This window comes from Pinus tabuliformis, chromosome 3_2 (assembly GCF_031772625.1).
Source record: "Pinus tabuliformis cultivar Carrire ecotype Pingquan chromosome 3_2, CPIR1, whole genome shotgun sequence".
Lineage (NCBI taxonomy): Eukaryota > Viridiplantae > Streptophyta > Pinopsida > Pinales > Pinaceae > Pinus > Pinus tabuliformis.
Window position 1 is genome coordinate 1,144,003,968 of NC_142302.1, and position 24,350 is coordinate 1,144,028,317.

A 24,350-nucleotide genomic window follows, 5' to 3' on the forward strand; every position below is an offset into this window, starting at 1 on the left:
CCCATTAATTCTAACTTCTATAAGAAGAAGAATCTAGATAAAACTAACCCTTACAATAGTTTAGAGAACGATATTTCTAGTCTAAGGAATGATGGTAATATCCTTTTAATAGGTGACTTCAATACCCGAACTTCAAGCAACCAAGCTATTATTTTAAGCAATCGTTCCAACCCTAATCCTCTTTGGTTAGACGAAGACCCTACCCTGGCTAGTAGGTACAAAAGGAGCTCTGAAGACCTCGGGGAAAATTTGTTTGGGTCAGAGCTTGTCAAGCTCTGTAGTGCTCAGGATCTCATAATTTGCAACGGTATAAAAAAGTGGCCCAATTCCAGCAAGATGACCTGCATCCATGGACTTGGTAGCAGCGTGGTAGACTACGTTATTTCCGATCTTCCTTTATACAACGAAATGATAAACTTTGACATCTTAAACGACCACGAGCCTGACTCCGATCATAGGCCTTTACTTATAACCCTCAATTTTGTCATGCATAGAGTTCCCATAGAAAATAATACTTACAACCAAAAGAACTTAATATTTGATAAAAATAAAAAGGACCTCTTTCTAAATGAATTAAAAACTAATTTGCCTCCTTTATCTAGTATAGATAACATAGAAGACCTATATCATAATTTTACTACAACCCTCTCATATTTTATTAAAAAGTTCTCAATTGAAGTCTCTAATAATAAAAGAAATAGAAAAACCAATCCTTGGTATGACAAAGATTGTAAAAATGCGAGGAGAGCAATTAAGGAAGCTGTTGATGATTCTCTTAAAATGGACAAGATAAGAATATACAAAGCCCTAATTAAAAGGAAAAAGAGGCAGTACATTCGTCAAAGACAGGAGAATCTCTTACACCTCTCTAAGGTAGCTCCTAAGAAATTTTGGAGGCAGATTCTGACTAGGAAGACTAAGGATAATAATAAAATTGCTCTTCACGATTGGAATTCTTATCTTAAAAAGCTTTATGAATCTCCTAATGTCACGGATAATTTGGAAGCCCTGCTCACAACGAAAGAAGTCTTCTCTTTAGAAGACATTAAGTTTGGGGTTAATCGCCTCGCGAATGGGAAAGCTAAGGACATTGAAGGTTACCAGGCAGAAATCTTAAAAATTGGAGGCCCTATCCTCATCCCCCACATCCACAAGCTGTTCAATCAAGCTGTTAAGCAAGGGTTCACTAAACCTTGGACTGAGAGCCTCATTATCCCTATTTTTAAAAGTGGAGATACAAATAACCCCTCTAATTATCGAACAATTATGATCAACCCTCTCTTAGCCAAATTATATGGTAGTATTCTGGAAAAAAAGTTAAGCATATGGCTTGAAAGTGAAGGTAAGTGGGCTAAAGGCCAAGCAGGTTTCAGAAGGCATCACTCAACAACAGACCACCTTGTTACACTAAGGATCATTGCGAAGGAATGTAGTAATGATAAATCCAATTTATTCTGCTGCTTTGTAGACTTTAGAAAGGCTTTCCATACGGTTCCTAGATACAACCTTTGGAATAGGTTAGAAGAGCTAAAGGTTCCTCTTGAGTTAAGAGCTGCTGCTATAAGGCTATACGAGAATGTAATTGCCAAGCTAAAGAACAATGAGGGGTGGTCAAAAGATATTAAGTGTAACATCAGAGTTAAACAAGGTTGCCCCCTCTCCCCTACCCTATTTGGCATTTACATCGATAAGCTCGAAGGTTATTTAGAAGAAGCAGGATGTGGTGGCACAATCTTAGCTGGGATAGTCATTATCCTTCTTCTCTATGCTGACGATATTGTTCTTCTGGCAAGGTGCCCTTTTGATCTTGATAAGCAACTCAAGCTTCTTAAGGATTTCTGCTCTATCATGGGTATGACTGTTAATACAGACAAAACAAAAGTTATGATTATCAAATCTAAGAAGGACACTTGCGCTAATTTTACGTATGACAATAATAACTTGGAGGAAGTGTATTCTTACAAGTACCTAGGAATTCATATCCATCACAAGCTCAACTGGAACCATAGCATTGAGAAAAGGATCAATGGGGGATGGAAAGCTTATTTTGGTCTTGAAAATAATTGTAAAACAACAAACCTCGTAATGTGGGATAAAAAGAAGTTCCTCTTTGAAACTTTAGTCACTCCTGTTATCTTATATGGCTGTGAATTTTGGGGCTGCAGCATCTCCAGAGAATCATGGAGGAAGATTGAGCAAATCCAGAAGCGTTTTATAACTTATAACCTGAAAATTAAAAGTAATACACCCTATCCTATTCTCCTTATAGAAGCAGGTCTTTCTTCTATTGAGAGCCTAGCTATGCTCAGGTTTCTGATGTACAAGCACAAGCTGAATAACATAGACAATCATAGACTTCCTAAGCTAGCTTTAAATTCCAGCCAAAGTCACCTAAGGCTTAACCGAGGATGGCATAAGGACACAAGGGCCTGGTTAAACTATTGGGAGATCAATGAGAATGATGCTTTGCAAAACATAAATAACATTAAAGATATTGTTACTTCTAAGTTCAAATAAAAATTGTGGTGTGAGAAAGATTTAGCGTCTAAAAGAAAATTAAGTTATTATAAAAAGGTCATCAACCCCACCCTTGAAGATCAAAAGTATCTCTCTATTCTAACTAGCTCAAAAAAGAAAATTAATATAGCAAAGATTAGAACGAATTCTCATGAGCTCCATAGCGAAACTGGACGCTGGGTAGTTCCTAAAACGCCATGGATGGAAAGGATCTGCCATATTTGTGAGAATGGGAGCATCGAGGATGAAAACCACTTCCTCTTAGAGTGCCCTGCATACAACCACATTAGATCTCAATTTCACAACCTTTGTTACAATACTGACCTTCCTAGCCTTTTACAATGCCAAAATTATAGTGAACTCGGGAGGCTTCTCTCCAAGCTTTTTGAGCATAGGAATAAAATCTTAAATCAAAATACATAATTTGTCTTTTTAGGTCCGATAGATCATTATTTGGTCTCAGTGGACGTTAACCATCATCATCATCATCATCAGTAAACTGATTTTCTAATGTATTTCTCCATAAATTTTGACAATATTAATGAAATGAATAAGTATTCATATAGTAAATTGTTTCAATAATATAATTTAATCATTTATAGGATTTTTAATGTACTTTTTCATATAACATTTAACAAGGTCGTATAGCTAGTGTTTTGTGCCGCCTAATTCAATTATTGAACTTTGAAAGTATGAATTAATTGTGGTATTTGAACAAGGGCTATGTTGTAGATATTCTTGCTTAGTTTAAGTATCTTTAAATTAGAGTAAAAAACAATAAAGACATACATGAATGAATGAACAAAGTTTTTTTAGTAGCCATAAAATACTGTGAATGACCTCGGACTTATAGTATCTGAACTTTGGAACCAAAATTCTAGAACCATACTTCCAAACCAAAAAATGTTTCTACCAAAAATAATAAAAAAAATATTGTTATCTTGCATTGGAAATGTGCTAACTAAAACTGCAAACAAATATATATATATATATATATATATATATATATATATATATATATATATATATATATATATATATATATATATATATATATATATATATATATATATATATATAATCTCTTATCAAATCCTATTTTTGTATAAAATTACATTTGTACCAATACATATGAATATGTTCAAGATAAACATAAAAAATATATATGAATATACTAAACATGAAGTATATGTTCTACACAAGTGAAATGAACACTCAAGTAGCGATTTTTGTCAAACACAATAAAATAAACGAACTAATAAATTAAGAAAATGTTGATGCTGTAATGTTTTATGTACTAGATACACAATTACATTATTATATTTAGGTGATATAATTTTTAACAAAATTATGATATTTAATAGTATCTGAACTTTGGAACCAAAATTCTAAAACCATACTTCCAAATCAAAAAATGTTTCTACAAAAAATAGTAAAAAAAAATATTGTTATCTTGCATTGGAAATGTGCTAACTAAAACTGCAAGCATATATATATATATAACCTCTCATCAAATTCTATTTTTATATAAAATTACATTTGTACCAATACATATGAATATGCTCAAGATAAACATAAAAAATATATATGAATATACTAAACATGAACAAAAAGTATATGTTCTACACAAGTGAAATGAACACTCAAGTAGAGATTTTTATCAAACACAATAAAATAAACGAACTAATAAATTAAGAAAATGTTGACGTTGTAATGTTTTATGTACTAAATACACAATTACATTATTATTTTTAGGTGATATAATTTTTAACAAAATTATGATATTTTTTTTAATAATGTATTTTTGAATGCATAATAATTTAAAGATATTCCAATTAATTTTTATTTGATTTCACGCAAAATTGACTAGTAACAATTTGACCCTGACTTACATAACTAGATTCCAATCTATTGTAAAAAATATATAAAAAAATTACATTTGCATTAATTACCTTATGACGTTTGAAAATGAATAAAAAGTATTTGGCAAAATTGATATTAAAAATATCATTTAAACAATATATAATATAATTTAACTAACCAATATATCAGATGACTTTGAAAAAAAAAAAGTTAAAATCTTTGCACATGAAAAAGGTGTATTTCAAAAACCAATAAATTAAAAATTATGTAACCTAAGTATTGTAGAATAATAATTTATCTAATTATTACATTTTTTAATAATTTTTATATTTCTCAAAATAAAATGTATCATTTCATAAGACAATTTAATAAAATTATTTAAAATATAATTTAAATAATACTTCTGTATTTTAAATTTAATCAATTATTTACCTTACTTTTAAGTATCCAATCACACAATAGAGCATTTTTAATTAAATTGTGAGTGGGTGTCATTCGAATGCACTAAACCTCCTCCCTTATGTTGGTGGAACCTTATCCCTAAACATCCTGCATGCGTGCCTAATATATGGGGGGCCTTTTAGCTCAGGATGGATGACACGTGTGTTTGGGTGCATGCTGCACTGACAAGAGGGAAACTCCTATTTCAGAACCTATAGAATTATTAATGCTCCATCGTTACACTCACCTGACAGGAGCTTGACGTCACCGGGACCATTGATCATGGGCATGCATCCATGCATCCATCTCTCCTCACCTTGTTTCGGCGATGCGTGTTCCTGCCCGCGTCCAGCGTCGGTGTTCCTGCCCGCCTTCGGTTTGATGTCTTAATGAGGTTCACCAACCCACGTATTAAGGCTCATAAACTCTGCCGGGATGCATCCTCCATAATTTACCAACCCACGCATTAAGGCTCATAAACTCTGCCGGGATCCATCCTCCATACACCAACCGAACTCAATACGCTATTAGATTCTGGACTAATCCTGGCAATTCAGACCCTGCAACCATCGAACAGGAGCAGTGGCGAATAGACGTTGGTGATCCCTTCCAGCCCTTCGAAACCGGTAACACTCTACCGCAATGCAAAGCCCTCTCATGCTAGTACTGTTACACTTCTGTACTTCAGAATTTGGTTTTGTCGGGTGTGAGATTGTGAAAGTTTTATGAGAGTGTTTGATAAATATTAAATTCGTAATCTCTTCTGGAAGGAGGCTTAAATTCTTTGAACACAAGTGAAAACCATGCATGGAATTGAAAAAGTCGAAGTTCCGAGAAAAAAAAATACTGCAAACTTCGAACTCAAATTCTGGATCATTTTCTAGGGGCAGGGCTAATTCTTTGACCAAATCTTATTCCTTTTTATTTTATTTTTTAAATCCAGGGTTTCTCTTTCATCTCGGGGGTTTGATCTTACGTCATATTTTAAATTTTAATGGGATTTTTGCAATTCTCGCTCCCTGTTTGAAAGCTTTCTTGAAGTTTTGGCAAATTTGTCTTCGTAAAACAACATTTCTTTACTTAAAAAAAAATAATGATAAATTTTATTCACCTTCGCTCATCCCAAGGCTATAGCCGCGATCATCTCCTCTTGTTCCAGCAACTGATTTGATTTCTTGAAGACACCTCATTGAAATCCCCTTAGTTTATTTCCACTTATAGATTGCCATCACTATTGGAGTTGACTGCAGTCTGCTATTCAAATTAGCGTTTTGAGGGTAATCTTTACAGGTCTTCATTATGGATGCCAGTAGTCATTTGACAGAGGCCTAAGTTGCAATTTCCGAGTTAAATTTTTTGTTAAATGAATCTGAAATGAGAACGCGGAGAAAGTAGATGCACGTGAAGAGTAGAGAGCATCGGGGTTTTAGTGGAATGTAAAGGGGCAATCTCCCTTTGGGCTCCAGTTCGAGTCCCGACGAGTGTGGAAAAATGCAGAAATATAATTAATAAACAGTAAGGCACAATTCCCATTGTAAGCCAAATGAGATTTGCAGTGCAATGCGATTCAATTCAATTCAAAGCAGAGGAGAAGAAGATAGGTATTATCGTGGGAACTACTCCTTTCTGCCGGGGCCTGGGAATCATTTGTCTTTGCTGTCGGCTTGGCCGGTGGTGTTTATCAGCATCGCGAACACGATAGAGGACTATGGTGGCACGCCACGCCTTTTTTTCTCTGGACTGGAGTGGACTAACTTGTCGTAACTGTTATCAAATCAGTCCAGTTCCCCATTATTTTCAGTTTGCCCATTATTCTTCAAAAATAAAATTTGTTCACATTATGTGTCATGTTTATATTTTTATTTTGAAGGTAGATTTCATATTTATTTAGGGGTAAAAATGAGAATAATGGTTTTACTTTAATTTTATCCATGAAATCTTGGAAATATTTCAGTTTTATTTAATTATCTCAAAAAAAAAGTTCATGTAATTTTAATTATCGGATGTTTTTTTTTGTCTTCTTTAGTGTAATTATTCTCATGGAAATTTGGGACTTCTTAGAATCTTAATTTTCAAATTTGATAGTTCTTAACATTTCATGTTTCAGTGATATAATTTGCATAAATTAGGTATCTCAATTGTCTTTTAATAAAACACTGAATCTATTTATACATTAGAAAAATTATTTAGATAATTTAAATTCACAATTCTATTCTTCCATAGAGAAAAATATTAACTTTATATTAGAAAATAAAAACTAGTACATGTTATCCATATCTCTCCCATATTTGCGAAAATAAAAAGATATAGTAACCTTCCCATCCACATACACAATGTTAACGAGTCTAAAAAGGGCCACCGAATATAAAGAAACAAAACTTACAGAATTTATTACCGTATCTAATGATTTTTGTTTTTTTATAAGATTGTAAGTTTTTTATTAAATTATATTCAAAATTTTTATAATGCAATTTTTTATTGGGTAAATTATGTTTTTGACTGTATAAATAAATTTAGTTCTTCAATACTAATTTGTTTTAGTGAGATTGTAAATTTTAGTCAAATTATTTATAGTATAGTATCATTTATAAAATATGTTGTTCTTTAATCATATAAGTTTAAATTTAGAACATTGATAATGCATATTGCTTATAATCATTCTCACTCCTAATATCTATAATTTGGCTTAACACTTATCATTTTCTTGCAGATTGACACACAGTTCGCTCGCTTGTGCAGAGCCTAACCCCACGGTTTACAGAGAACAAAAACAATCATTGTAATTTTTCTTTCGTGGGTGACTGGCAACCTTTAGTGAATTGCCTTCACCTCTACAATTTTTTTGCATATAGTTCAGATTGTTTTAATAATCAGTATTAGTAGGGCAATTACTTAGCCTTTACTTTAAAATTTTTACATTTCACACATAGCTTAATTAAGGGGAAAATTAAGTGGCCATAATCCACACATTTTTTCAATTTGTTTTGCTATTTTACCAAGTCACATAGCTTAATTAACAAAGGAATAAGTGGCCCATAATTCACTCATATTTTTTACTAACCAAAGCATCTTTACTTCATTAGCATTGGGACTAGGAACTAGTGTTATTAAAGAAAGGGAGTAGCCCCTGCTTCCCTTGCGTCTTTTAGACGATCCTGGGATTGCATCTGAAATCTTTCTCAAAACACTCAGTTTTTCATCTCCCTTTTTAGGCTCACAGAGTGTAATAGAAAGGAAGTAAGTGGCCCATCAACCACACATTATTTTATTTGCAGGTAAGGAACAAACATAATTTAGTGTAAGTAGATGAATTTGAAAAGGATCATCGAATATCCACATGACTACAAACTTTGTATGTTCACTCTGTCACTTACACACACATTTCACTACACACACTAAGCTACTTTAAACTTTGAACAAAGGGAATCAAGTGTAAAAACTTTTTGTACTTAGTTTATTTAAGCTTAATTTTTCACACCATAAGTGAAGGAAGACACATAAAGCAATCATAACTTGGAAAAACTAAATTTCCCCACATGGGCCACAAAATAATTTATAGTTTAGGTTAGGACTGTTGGGGGTAGGCATCCAATAAGCTGCCATGGTCATGTTACATTTTGAAACATAGAAGTTGTCTTTTAGGGTGCTTCAAATCCTTTAATCAGTCCACGGAAAAGACAACCCAGGCAGCACAGACACCCGATTCAGAGGGGGTTCGGCTTAGGCTCAGTGCATGCAGTCCTATATGGGGCTACCCAACCTGTATAGTGCTCGGTACTGAAAACCGATTACCAAGAAGCTAAAGACTCGACTGCCTCCGTGAGACGAAGGTATCCTATTGGCCAAATTTTAGGGCATATTTCCCTATAGGTGGAGGTGTGGGAAGCACTAAAGCCTCATTCAATACCTTGGTTGATTCTTTTCGTTGCTGGAAGCGTCACCAGTTCTTTCGGGATGTAGCCCTAGTACTCGTCATTGTTTAGCTACTGGAAGCGTCACCAGTTCTTTCGGGACGTAGCCCCAGTACCCGTCATTTTTTGGCTGCTGGAAGCGTCACCAGTTCTTTCGGGACATAGCCCCAGTACCCATCACAAAAGATATCTCCACAAGGCCCAATTACTTATAGAGTGGAAAGGACGAATAGGTCTTCATAGGACCTTTTATCATACGCAAAAGAAACTAAAATATTTTCCTTGTTTGATTGATCACATAGCTTAACTTAAAGGGAAAGTAACACTTTATTTTTCATTTTGCTTTATGTATGTAATTTCTTTTTATACACATTCCTCGCCTCACCACAAAAGTGACACACATTCCATTTTAAGAATACATAAATACTTTACTTTTTCATATTAAGAATAACAAGACAATGCTACACAAAACATTCCAATTCTTCTTTCACCTGAATATACATTAAAATAAATTCTACAAATAAAAATTGAAAAGAAACATTTTTTTTAATTGATTTAAAATGAATTATTGGAGAATTTGTTATTTATTTTGATATTTTTTGGGTAGCAAAATTGGAGGAATTATCTTTTGTGACATATTTTATGATATGTCTTAATTTTGAGATTTAGAATTTAAAGCCCTCTAAAGTTATTTTGGGATATGAAATGAGTGAAAGCTTTGTGAGCATAGATCTCTGCCTCTTGATGTTTCTTTACACACCAATTCTAGCTTTCAAACAATGTGAAAATCACCTCAATCAGATTTCATATGCAGAAGCTATGCCTCCCACAAGTTCAGCTAACTTGTTCATACGGTGGTACCAAGTGGACACTGCATCAACGCCATTACTTAGATATGTGGAGTTAGTCACGTGTGGGCATTCAAAAAGATCCTAAAAGGTCCAAAACCGTAACACTAATATTGGCTTGAAAAATGTGAAAACCCTAGACCTTAAATAGTTTCCAAGCTATGTTAAATACTACGTCACTAGGAAGAGAAGGGGTTCCATCTTTTTAGGATTGTATTAAAACATAGTTGAGCACAACATCTAGGAGTGGGATTTGAGATCAAAACAAAGGAGAAAGATAATTTTCAACAACCATATAGACAACAATAACATAGGCAACTCGATAGTCAATACCCCTTTCTTTGTATTTGTATTTCCATAATTAAATAAAAAAGAGTAGAGTATAAGCCTCACCTTCTAATTAGGTTTTCTTTTATATGATATCCCCTGAGTTATATCTTGTATTAAATTATATGATTTTTATATTCACTTACATTTTTTTCTTTTATGGGTTTCAATATTTATATGTATTTAACAATAACGAAGTGTTGAGACATGTGAAAACCCTAATCTGAAATCATTATCAAGCTATGTTAAACACCAAGTCACTAGAAAGAGGGGGTTCCATCTTTCTAGCATTGTATTGTCTAGTGGTAGAGTAGAGCATCTATGAGTTAGATTTAAGAGCATAACATAAGAAACATTTAGAATACAATGTCAAAAAAAAACTCTGTAATAAATACTCATTTTTTTGTATGTAAAGTTTCATAATTAAATAAAATATAATAGAATATAAGTCTGCTTTTTAATTAGATTTCTCTGATATCATATTTTATAAATTACATCTTTTATTAAATCATATAACTAATATTTCCATTTAGTTATTATTTTTTTAAATTATTTTCAAATATTTCAATAATAAAATAATAAACAAAATTAAAATTCAAAAAATAAATTAAATAATAAAAATTCAAAAATGACAATGTGGGCTATAATAAATTACTTTGGGTGAATATCTACAATAATTTATATATTGTTTCACAATAACTTAAACCTAATATTAGTTTTTGAAAAATTCACTCTCAACTTTCAATACCATCACATCTCATGGTGAAGACCTCTCCAATCTACTTATGTAAAAAACGAAAAAATGAGGGGTATTATTAGACTCGAGAAGCCTCAACCTATGCTTTTACACTTAAAAGTTACCTTTCTCAATGACTCATTATCATCTATAGCCACATACCTTGAGATCTGGTAAAGGAATCTCCATAATCTACTTAATTAAAAAAGAGGGGTGTTATTAGGCTAAATAAGCCTCTAACTTGAGCTTCTAATAAAGCAAAGATGCGGGGTGCATCAGCTTATGTTAAGTTGGTTCATTGTTTAATATTAAGTATGTAAGCTAGGGTGAGCAATGATATAATGGGGACGACTAACTTAAATTTTTTTTTTTGCTGAAGCAAGATTAGTACCTTTATTTCGTTAGAAACAAAGAAACAAATTACATATAATACAACTACCCAAAGAGACCTGAGGGACATAGAGTCAACTATCCACTCAAGGCTTGGGTACCAAGTCTAGGCCACAGGCCCACAAATTTAACTGCGAGACCTTTAAAATACAAACAAAAGCCTAAACCGGCCAATCCGTTTGCAAAGTTCTGACAGATGAGACGCAAATCGGAGCCAAAAAAGGCATATTCTTAGATTCCAAAAACGGACCCGATGAAATAATAGAAACCATACTAAACGGATTTCGAGTCCGAATGGTGGAATAAACTTCGCGCATGTGAATCTCCCGAAATCCACCAATTCCAACCTCAAGGCTCAACATGCATGGAAGATAACAGTGAATCTAGACCCGAATTCAAAATAACCCAAAATTGCCACCAGCCCCGGTAGCCCGCGAGATCTCCCGCAATTTAGTCCCCGACAGAGTCCCTTTGATACGAACAATCTTGACCGTTGATCCACATAAAGAAATCCAACGGAAGAGCATAATATCACACCGAACAAGTGGACCAGACGTTAGTGTGCGATGGAGGGTGGTTTTCCAAACCCTCTCTCTGCCACGTGTAGGATGTTGGATGGGATTGCTGCAAAATCGCTAAAACCATTTCCCACTTTAGAGCGATGCGAACATCCAAAAACCGCCAAGGAAGCGGTTTTACTCTACGAGGCCCAAAAATGTAAAGATTCCTGTTGCCGGTAAAACAAGGATTCCTTCCATGCCTGCTCAACTTTCTTGCCTGAACCTGGATCCCAGAAAAGAAGAGAGGCTCTCCATTAATTAAAGAACTATGGTATCCGCTGCGCTCACGCCAATGAATAGTGATGTTCATCTGACTGACTCTAGGTATTTTAGCGGCCAGCCTGTGATTTCCATAGAAACAACTGTTGTATTTTATTGAGTTCTTCTTGTGGTAACAAATCTACTCCTCCCGTGGTTCCCTGTATCAAAAACCCTTCCAGATCTAGGTTTTCTTTATCAAGAATTTCTTGTAGTTCATGATCCTCTAGGTCCATCTCATTTTGGGTCATCTCCTGATCCATCTCCAGTTCTGCATCACTCATTATGGCTTCCTTCTGATAATCGATGTCCTGTGTGTTTTCCCGGTTTTCTTCAGATTCCTTGTCCGCAGGACTTCCTTCCATTGCTTGATCTTCTTTTGAGATCTCTTCATCTTCCTCAAGCACTTGGAATTTGTTCTGACTGATTTGTTGACCTTCATCTTGATGTTGTTTTGGTCCTCTTTTTTTGCCCTTTCCATGATTCACCACTTTCTGAAATATGTATGTTTCCTTCATTGTGTTATTTTTGCTCTTGCTTACTACTTTACTGAGTGGACAATCTCTGAAAAGGTGTCCATGTTCATGACATCTGCGACATCTGAACGGAATGTGCTCATAATCTACTGTTTGCACCCATTCTTCATCAAAAACTTCCAAGATCACCTCATCTGGTAGAGCTCCTGATAAATCCATTTCCACACATATTTCCATCACAAGTCGCCCCTTGACAATAACATGGTGGCCCCACCTCCAGAAAGAATTCATATGTCATACATGGTTAGTCTAAACTTGTCAGAGATATTTAAGCTTATTAATATCTTACTTATCGTACAATGTCATCTAAGATCCCCTGAATATTACTTAATCCCAAAGTGGTTTACGTGAAAAGTATAAAATATTTACTTAAAAATGAGACTTCCATGCTTAGTACGCTATGCATTGATCAAGACCATAATATTTACTCAAACTAAATTATTTTCAATGCAATTTGTACAGGTATTTTAAGAATGAATAAGTGGGGGAAGATTAACGAGTTGGAAGTTGAAGACCCGGAAGATATGATACAATTTTCAGCAGAAGACTTAACATGGACAGAGATTGGGGGGGACCAAGTTGCGGTGATTCCATATTGTCGACTTGATGATTTCATAAGTGGAGAGGAATCAAATGAAAGTGCACCCCCTGAATTTCTTCTTAAGAAACATCGAAGTAGAGGAATAGAGGATATCACACACACCAATTACTCAACATACCTGGTGTACAGTGTGTGAGTCACTATATGCTTTTTCAAGATACGTATAATTTTTTCAATATGCATAAATATTATATCTAATTTGTAGTAATTTTTTTACGTACATTATTGGTGTTCATATGGTCCAAAGTCCACAAGGATAATTAGGAGTGCATCATCAGATCCAAAGACAAACCGAAATCGACATGAAAGTATTAAAGTTGGTTGCCAATGTCACTTCTTTGTGCGACGACTTCAAATGAGACCAGATGATGCTGTAATAATATATACTACATGTAGACATATTGATAAATCCAATGTTATTTGTCATGGGACAAATGCAATCGGTAGGCCCATGAGATTCAATTATGCACCACATTTAAGTTGGGATATGCGATCTAGTGTCCAACATTTCGTTAAAAGAGGTTTTAATGTTACAATGATATGGGACAAGTTCATCTCTGATGTGAAGGATGGATCTGGTGAGTTATACACAGGCATAACTCGAGATACATACATGACAAAAAAAGATATAAGTAACATTTACAATGATATCATAAGGCTAGAGTATGCTAAAGATCAAAGTGATCCAAAAAGTGTAGAGTGCTGGTATAACGAAAACCCGGAGAGTTTTTTCTTCTAACCAAAACAAGATCTTGTTGAAAATATCCCTTTTATCATAGGCATACAAACAAAGTGGATGTGTTCAATGATGCTGAAATACTCTCACAATAATATTATCTCAATGGATTCAACCTTTAGTACAAATAAGTACAGGGTGAGTACATATTTGTCCTAAATCCGATTCATTTATTTAACCTCATATATATGCATGTATCTTATATAAATATAATTATGCACAATTTTTGTAATGCAGTATCAACTTTACACCTTAATGGTTTTCGACGAGCATCACAATGGGGTTCCAATAGCTTGGGTGATATCATCACACAATACTATAGCTGATCTTTCTAAATGGATGTTGGCCTTACTTGAAATTGGAAACAAAGAGCGACCAGATTGGCATGTTCTTGCCTTCATCACAGATGATGCTACTGCCGAAATTGAAGCATTGAGGTGATGTGTTTATTATTTTTACAAGAGGCATAAAAAATATTGTTAATGTATAATCTCACTAAAAATTATGTTATTGCAGGTCTTCGATCAAGTGCAAAGTATTATTATGTGTGTGGCATGTTCGTCGTGCATGGTTGAAAAATGTTGGAAACAAGGTCCAAGGGAGGGAAAACCAAATAAGAATTTTTCGTGATTTAGGAGAAATCATGCACATGTGTAAAGATGATGAATCTGTGAGAAAGAAAGTTGAAAGCTTATTTGAAGAATTCAGTGAACAAAAAAGATTTTTGGAATATTTTAGAAATACTTGGTTAGCCAACAACAAAATATGTAAGCTTCTTATTGGTGGTTTTAATGACTCTATTTTTCATTTCATATGTATACTTATTAATATATAACTAATAAATTTCTTTCTACAGATATGTGGGCAAAAGCATACAGAAATTTTCCACATTCAAATCAAGATACAAACAATGCCATTGAATCTTACCATCAGTATATCAAGGAAAGGTACCTATGTGAGAAGAACAATGCATGCCACAGAAGGGTTGATTGGTTAATCTATGTTTTGTTGACAAAGGTTGTATTATATTACAATCATATGCACTATTTAAAAGAAGTTGGCTTTGTACGACCCAAAAAAATACATGAACAATTGAATTCATCCAAGTGTAGAGCTAAGAAAATCCCAAATGAAGATTGTGTGGCTGATGAAAAGAGTAATGACTATTGGGTTCGTAGCCAAAATAAGGATACTCGTGACATTTGGTACAATGTCATATATAAGGGTTCTAATCTACACTTCTGCAATTGCAATTGGGCCCTGAATGGAAATATCTGTAAACATGTATTGAAAGTTGAGATGTTAGTGAGTAACACTATTTTGGGTGAAAATGTAGCACGTGGTGTCACTGATCCTAGGACAGAAAGGCCTAGAATTTTATTTGATTTGAATGAAACACCTATATTGGGCCCAGAAATCCAAACAGAGCTTTCGCCATGCTTTGATTCTCCTCCCAATCTGAATTATCATAATGAAACAAGCATTGATAATTTAGAGAATTTCTCATACAATGTTGAATCGACCAATGTACGACAAGATAGTGCATTCTCTGAACATGATGAGATGAAACATGTTAACTCATCAACCCTTGAGAAATTGAGATCCATAATACCTACAAATTTGGAACAGGCATATGCATTGAACAACTTGGTAGACAAAGCATGTCAAGAATACAACAAAATGTTTTTCAATACTATAACTCCATCCAAGATCACTACCAAGAGAAAACATAGTTTCTTGAGTCCAGTAAATAAAAAGGCGATGTGGTCGCAAGTCAAAATCAGGGACAGATAATCTACAATTTGAAAGGGTTGGACGAGTTCATGCAAGGAAAAAAAGAATGGATGAACAATTGGGGTCATCTTCTCAAAAACAAAGAAATGTGGACCACACGCCTGAGATAATGCAAGATTCTATTATACCCAATATTGGTATGGAAATTTCATGCTATGCATTGTTTTACGTTAAATGCGATATATTAGCATGTTCAACACATTTGCATGACTATATGAACTATTTTTATTGTTACAGCTGAGGGACCCACATCTCACAACATTCCAAATTGTCGAATTCGTTTATTTGATGAACATGCTATTGAAAAAAGATCTAGTATTGGGAACATTGCTTCAGCCATTAACACCCCAATATCCTCCCCAAGGGTGCTCCCCCCTATTGTTGAACCAATTAGGATGTATCATCGCCCACACCCACCACCTTTTTCCTCCATAAATTCTTCCATGCCTATAACCACCTCTGTAATACCTTCCCAATGCTCACCCCTACCCTTCAGTCATCCACCATTCTCATTTTTTCAATCGTCCACCCTTAACATTCCAATTCCCCCCTAGGTTAATCCCCCGGCCTACAATGAATCCCACTATCGTACAACCGGTGGGGGTGTATTGTCGCCCACACCCACTAAATTTTCCCTATTTCACATCCACCATGCCTTTATCCAGCACCCCTGAACCATGCCTATATCTATCACCAAGTGCTCCGCCATCTACCCAGGAAGGGCTGTCTTCTCCATTGCCTCAAATCCTCACGGTGAGAATGAGTATTTGATCACAATATCCTCATGAATTAATGAAAGTGATTATATGCCTTTCAATTTTTACAACTAATTGATTATTGTAATTTTTTGCAGAGATATCAATTTGGAAATCCACCTGGGAGTGCCAAGAGACGAGGGTGACTTATAGACCCATACTTTAGATCGATCATGATGTTGTTTTACCATTATGTCATTTATGGGCATGAGATTCCATTATTTATGTTGGAAATGAAGTTCTATTTTGTAAAAAAGAAACTTGTATAGTTGGACCTATTTTGAATAAAAATACATAAATTTATACTTGTGTTGATGACAACATCTTCATTGAATTTTAAATCCTTATGTGGATGCGATGTTATATTCTATCAATGTTACATTACTTTTGATGAATAGTTGTAACATATTTTTCTTTTATTATTTACAAATTATCAAGTTTATAAGTTAAGTTACTTTTATATTTATATCTTATTTGAAGTTTAAAATGTAATCTTAAGACTTATACCTCGCACCTCAAGATTAATCTGTCTAAAAATACATATGCCTTTCTAACTTGATACTAGATAAAAAACAATAACCACACATTACAATCCAATATCACTTTAAAAATATTCTTACCAAGTCTCTTAACAAATATGTAATCGTAGATATTTGTATCATAAGCTACCATACAATAACGACTCTTAAGTATAAACAAAATATATATCGAAAAAAAATATGACAACTTAAATAGATTTTCACATCCTCGACCCTAGAATATTCATTTATATCTTTACATATGAATTATAGTTTATAGTTTATGTTCAAATTCCATAGATTTTACATGTGAGAATCAACCCATTTAATAAACATGTACTTGTTATTTAACCTCTTTAACCTTTATTGGATTTTTTTTGTTTCATGGGGTTAAAGGTGTGATTGGAGAAGAGGGAATATTAAGATTACGAAAATAAAATTACAATTGATATAGTAAGGAAGTATATAGTTAAAAGTTGTAAATTTAAATTTTGAAATGGTTAATATTCTAAAGTGAAATGTTGATTTTTAAGAGTGGAAATATCGATGGATAGAAGTATGTATTTGGAATCAAAAAATGTGAATTCCATTAATTTCAAATCTCCAAACTGCGAATTTTGATTTCTAAAGCGTTAAGTGTCATGTTTTGTTTCAAAAATATAAATTTTGATTTCAAAGTTGTTAATTTAAATTAAAAAATAGTGAATTTCAAAGTAGCTGTTTTGAAGTGTAAATTTGGATTTTCAAAGTAGTGATATTGGTTTTCAAAATGCAAATTTTTAAAATAATTTCAAATTACAAAAACGACATGCATATACGGAAGATATGCACATATACGGAAATTGCGCATATCTTCCGTATATTCCTAACTTTCCTGTATGTGCATATCTTCCGTATATGCACGTCGTTCATGTATTTGCATCGTAGATGCGCAAATTCCATATACAGAAATTGCGCATATACGGAAACTGTGCATATACAGAAGATGTGCGCATATACAGAAATTGGGCATATACGGAAGATATGCGCATGTCTTCTGTATATTACGCATATTCATCGTATATGCCCAGTTTCCGTATATGCGCAATTTATGTATATGGAATTTGTGCATATACGATGTAGAAGCATAAACGAAGATGTGTACAAATTCCATATACAGAAATTGCGCATATACGGAAACAGTGCATATACGGAAGACACGCGCATATCTTCCGTATATGCACAGTTTCCGTATATGCACAATTTATGTATATGGAATTTGCGCATATACAGAAATTACGCATATACGGAAACTGTGCATATACGGAAGACACGCGCATATCTTCCGTATATGCCCAGTTTCCGTATATGCGCACATCTTCCATATATGCACAGTTTCTGTATATGCACAGTTTCTGTAACATAAATGAAGATGTGTACAAATTCCATATACAGAAATTGCGCATATACGGAAACTGTGCATATACGGAAGATGTGCGCATATACGGAAACTGGGCATATACGGAAGATATGCGCATGTCTTCCGTATATCCCTAACTTTCCTGTATGTGCATACCTCTCGATTATGCACGTCGTTCGTGTATCAGCATCGCAGATGCACAAATTCCATATACAGAAATTGCGCATATACGGAAACTGGGCATATACGGAAGACATTCTGCATCGTATATGCGCAAATTCCATATACATAAATTGCGCATATACGGAAACTGTGCATATACGGAAAATGTGCGCATATACGGAAACTGGGCATATACGGAAGATGTGTGCGTGTCTTCCGTATATGCACCGTTTCCGTATATGCGCAATTTCTGTATATGGAATTTGTACACATCTTCGTTTATGCTTCTACATCGTATATGCGCAAATTCCATATACATAAATTGCGCATATATGGAAACTGTGCATATACAGAAGATGTGCGCATATATGGGAACTGGGCATATACGGAAGACAAGCGCATGTCTGTCGTATATGCCCAGTTTCCGTATATGCGCAATTTCTGTATATTGAATTTGCGCGTATACGATGCAGATACATGAACTTTCCTGTATGTGCATATCTTCCTTATATGCACGTCGTTCGTGTCTTCCGTATATGCACAGTTTCCGTATATGCGCAATTTCTGTATATTGAATTTGCACGTATATGATGAAAATACACGAACAACATGCATATACAGAAGGTATGCACATACAGGAAAGTTAGGGATATATGGAAGATGTGTACAAATCTTCCGTATATGCCCAGTTTCCGTATATGCGCACATTTTCCATATATGCCCAATTTCCATATATTCTCACATCTTCCGTATATGCACAGTTTCCGTACATGCGCAATTTATGTATATGGAATTTGCGCATATACGATGCAGAAACATAAACGGAGATGTGTACAAATTCCATATATAGAAATTTGGCATATACGGAAACTGTGCATATATGGAAGATGTGCGCATACACAGAAACTCGGCATATACGGAAGACATTCTGCATCGTATATGCGTAAATTCCATATACATAAATTGCGCATATACGGAAACTGTGCATATATGGAAGATGTGCGCATATACGGAAACTGGGCATATACGGAAGATGTGCACGTGTCTTTTGTATATGCACCGTTTCCGTATATGCGCAATTTCTGTATATGGAATTTGTACACATCTTCGTTTATGCTTCTACGTCGTATGTGCGCAAATTCCACATACAGAAATTGCGCATATACTAAAACTGTGCATATGCTGAAGATGTGCATACATGAACGACATGCATATATGGAAACTGGGCATATACGGAAGACATGCCCATGTGTTCTATATATCCCAAAATTTTTTGTATGTGCATACCTTTCGTATATGCACGTCGTTCATGTATCTGCATCGCAGATGCGCAAATTCAATATACAGAAATTGCGCATATACGAAAACTGTGCATATATGGAAGACACGCGCATATCTTCCGTATATGCCCAGTTTCCGTATATGCGCACATCTTCCGTATATGCACAGTTTCCGTATATGCGCAGTTTTTGTAACATAAACGAAGATGTGTACAAATTCCATATACAGAAATTGCGCATATACGGAAACTGGGCATATACGGAAGATGTGTGCATATACGGAAACTGGGCATATACGGAAGACATGCGCATGTCTTCCGTATATCCCTAACTTTCTTGTATGTGCATACCTTCCGTATATGCACGTCGTTCGTGTATCTGCATCGCATATGCGCAAATTCCATATACAGAAATTGGGCATATACGGAAATTGAGCATATACGGAAGACACGCGCATATCTTCCGTATATGCACAGTTTCCATATATGCGCAATTTTTGTATATTGAATTTGCGCGTATACGATGCAGATACACGAACGATGTGCATAATCGAGAGGCATGTACATACAGGAAAGTTAGGGATATACGGAAGACATGCGCATGTCTTCCGTATATGCCCAGTTTCCGTATATGCGCACATCTTCCGTATATGCCCAGTTCCCGTATATGTGCAATTTTTGTATATGGAATTTGTACACATCTTCATTTATGTTACAAAAACTGCGCATATACGGAAACTGTGCATATATGGAAAGATGTGCACATATACGGAAACTGAGCATATACGGAAGATATGCGCGTGTCTTCCGTATATGCACAGTTTCCGTATATGCGCAATTTCTGTATATTGAATTTGGGCATCTGTGATGCAGATACATGAACGACATGCATATATGGAAGGTATGCACATATAGGAAAGTTTGGGATATACTGAAGACATGGGCATGTCTTTCGTATATGCCTAGTTTCCGTATATGCGCACATCTTCCGTATATGCCCAGTTTCCGTATATACACACAGTTTCTGTATATACGCAATTTATGTATATGGAATTTGCGCATATACGATGCAGAAGCATAAACGAAGATGTGTACAAATTCCATATACAGAAATTGCGCATATACGGAAACGGTGCATATACGGAAGACACGCGCACATCTTCCGTATATGCACAGTTTCTGTATATGAGCAGTTTCTATAACATAAACGAAGATGTTTACAAATTCCATATACAGAAATTGCGCATATACGGAAACTGTGCATATATGGAAGATGTACGCATATACGGAAACTAGGCATATACGGAAGACATGCCCATGTCTTCCGTATATCCCTAACTTTCCTGTATGTGCATACCTTCCGTATATGCATGTCGTTCGTGTATCTGCATCGCAGATGCGCAAATTCCATATACAGAAATTGGGCATATACAGAAATTGTGCATATACAGAAGACACGCGCATATCTTCCGTATATGCACAGTTTCCGTATATGCGCAATTTCTGTATATTGAATTTGCGCGTATACAATGCAGATACACGAACGACGTGCATAATCGAGAGGCATGCACATACATGAAAGTTAGGGATATACGGAAGACATGCGCATGTCTTCCGTATATGCCTAGTTTCCGTATATGCGCACATCTTCCGTATATGCCCAGTTTCCGTATATGCGCACATCTTCTGTATATGCACAGTTTCCGTATATGCGCAATTTATGTATATGGAATTTGTGCATATACGATACAGAAGCATAAACGAAGATGTGTACAAATTCCATATACAGAAATTGTGCATATAAAGAAACTGTGCATATATGGAAGATGTGCGCATATACGGAAACTGGGCATATACGGAAGACATTCTGCATCGTATATGCGTAAATTCCATATACATAAATTGCGCATATACGGAAAATGTGCATATATGGAAGATGTGCGCATATACGGAAACTAGGCATATATGGAAGAAGTATTAAATCAACTCAACAATCCCTCTGTCTGAAAGGCCTATCCTTTCATAACTCTCCAGCCCTCACACACCAGTAATTCGTTGATGACAACATTCTTTTTGGGCATCCCTTGGTCTAGGAAGCCTCACTGCTCAAATCCCTTCTGTCCGACTTTTCAGAAGCCTTAGGTGCCTCTATCAATAAATCCAAATCTCAGATATTCTTTTTCCATACTCCTTCTTTAACTTAGGCAGCTATAACCCGTATTCTAGGATTCTCCATTGCTACCCTCCCATCCAAATATTTAGGTGCTCCTCTGACTCCCTCAGCCCTAAAGCACTCCTCTTGGAAAATCCTCTTAGAGAGTTTGGAGGCGCAGCTATCCTCTTGGACTCACCTCAAATATCTAAATATGGCGAGTCAACTTGTCCTCATAAAAGCAGTACTTCAGGCTATGCCGCTATACCTCTTCTCCATCCTTGCAGCACCCAAATGGGTTCTCAAAGAAATCAAGCTTCTCCAAAGATCTTTTCTCTTGGGCAATAATGGTCACAAGCGAAAGTGGGCTCTGGTAAAATGGGACACTGCTTGTCTACCAAAGAAAGGGGGTGGTATTGGTTTAAGGGATCCCTCTCAAAGCAATGAGATCATGGGAGCTAGAATCTGGTGGAAATGGCTTACAGAGCCTCTCACCCCTTGGGCCTCTCTGTGGATGGCTAAGTATGCAAGGAATTACCCAGCGAAGGAACTAATAAGAATATCAGAGGTTAGCATGGGTTCCCTTATATGGAACTCGGCCAAGCAGCACAGGAATCTCATTCAGCAGCACAGCTTTTGGGAAGTGAAGAATGGCAACACTGAAAGATTTTGGGAAGATTCATGGCAACAGATACATAATGGTGGTAGACTCCAAACACTTATATATTTTATGTGATACATAATGTGATTATGCATCTTTATATGACAATGATGATTTGCCATGTATTGTGTTTTATGGTTGTCTTCTGTGGTATACATGTGATAAATGCCAATATGGAATGTTATTTGCAATGGTATCTACATAGTTATTTTGGGCTCTCGGAACATGAATGAAAGTAATTGTTTCAAATTCATGTACTAATATCTTAACTCGTAGATATTTTCTAAATAGAATGTGGTTATGCACATGATACACACCATTCATTTTCATGATAAGTAGAAAGGATTATAAACGAACATGAAGATGAAGTATGTGATGAGTGGGGGAATCAACTAAAAAACCTATCATTGCATCATATTCGGCCTGGTTATTGGTGGCAGATCCAATGCACACGACATTCGAAAGGACTAACATATGCAAGGGGGTAAAAATGGCCAAGGTTGCCAAGTCTAGATTCCTAGAGAAGTGACTCACACCATCAACATGACTGATATATGGTGTGGATGATGGTCCATCTGAAAGGTGAAAAAAACAACTTATGAGATGATGCAATCTACCTAATGTGATGGTAGAAATAAAGACACACAAATCAAAGGGATGTTCTATGAGCGACATTTCTTAAAGTACAGTTCATTGGGAGGATTAGGAAGGAGATGGCCTTCAGAATCCTCCAAAAAATATGCTCCATTTTTGTTGTATGGAAGGAAGTGTTATGCCACCATTCAACCATAGGCAACCATTTGACCCATTGTGTCTGCTTATCAGATACAAAGCAATGAACGCCTAGGTGGCACAACGGTAGTAAGACACACATGACACAGAAACGGTGAAGGGAGATCAACAATATGCCTTTGTCTCGATGAGGGGAGATAAATTTATTATGTTAAGTATTTGCTTGGCGGTGTAAACCAAGTGCCCTTCGCTTAAGGTGTTCTTGTGTGTGCAAGTGTATTTATTGATTAAGCCCATATCGTGTTTGTAAAAAAGAAAAGAATTTGCTGAAAATAAACTGAAATTAACAACAAAAAATGAATAGAAAAACAATTAACTAAACCCCACCCGAAATGGGTTTGCAAACACTATGCTAGTTGGTGTCTAAATCAACGAAAAATACACTAAAAGGTCAATATATCTTAATGTCGGTGTGATTGGGATCAATTGACACTAAGTTGCTCAAAAGTGGTGCAGCAACAGTAGAAAATGAGAGAGAAAGATCGCAGTGAAAAGATAGGGAGATGGGTCAAACACCTAGGGAAACTGATGGGACCCTAAGGTTGTTGACCAAACAAGTTGTAATATGAAACTATGTATGGTGACAACCTATCTTTATATATCTAAAATAGAAGGGTACATATCTAAAAAATATGGTTTAAAGTGCTGCAGAAACTCAAACTACTCACTTAGTTACACTCCTCCTGTAAAGTTAGAACCATACTAGAATCCCTATGGGGCTAAATTCCACTTCGATGAGTAAATTAGAGTAGATCAAGGCCTAGGTAGGATGATACAGAGGTTAAATAACTCAGTAGACAACTCTCGGAAAAAACCAGAAACCCAAAAATCACAAGTACTAACCTGTTTTCAAGTGAGATCACACTTTTTGGGCTAAAAGGTGTGCTCTAGACTTTAGTTCCCACTTTTTGGGCTAAAAAGTGTAATTTCTTCTCCTTGATTCTCATTCGGAGAATCTCAGAAAAAATTGTTATCTCTGTCGCAGCTAGTTCTTGTGACCTGCGGAAAAGAGCAGAAAGCTTGTGAAACTAAAAATTTTAACATATATAAGATTAAAAAGCTAGGAAACATTAAGAGACTTAAAAAAGATGAAACTCTAAGCTGAAAATTGAAG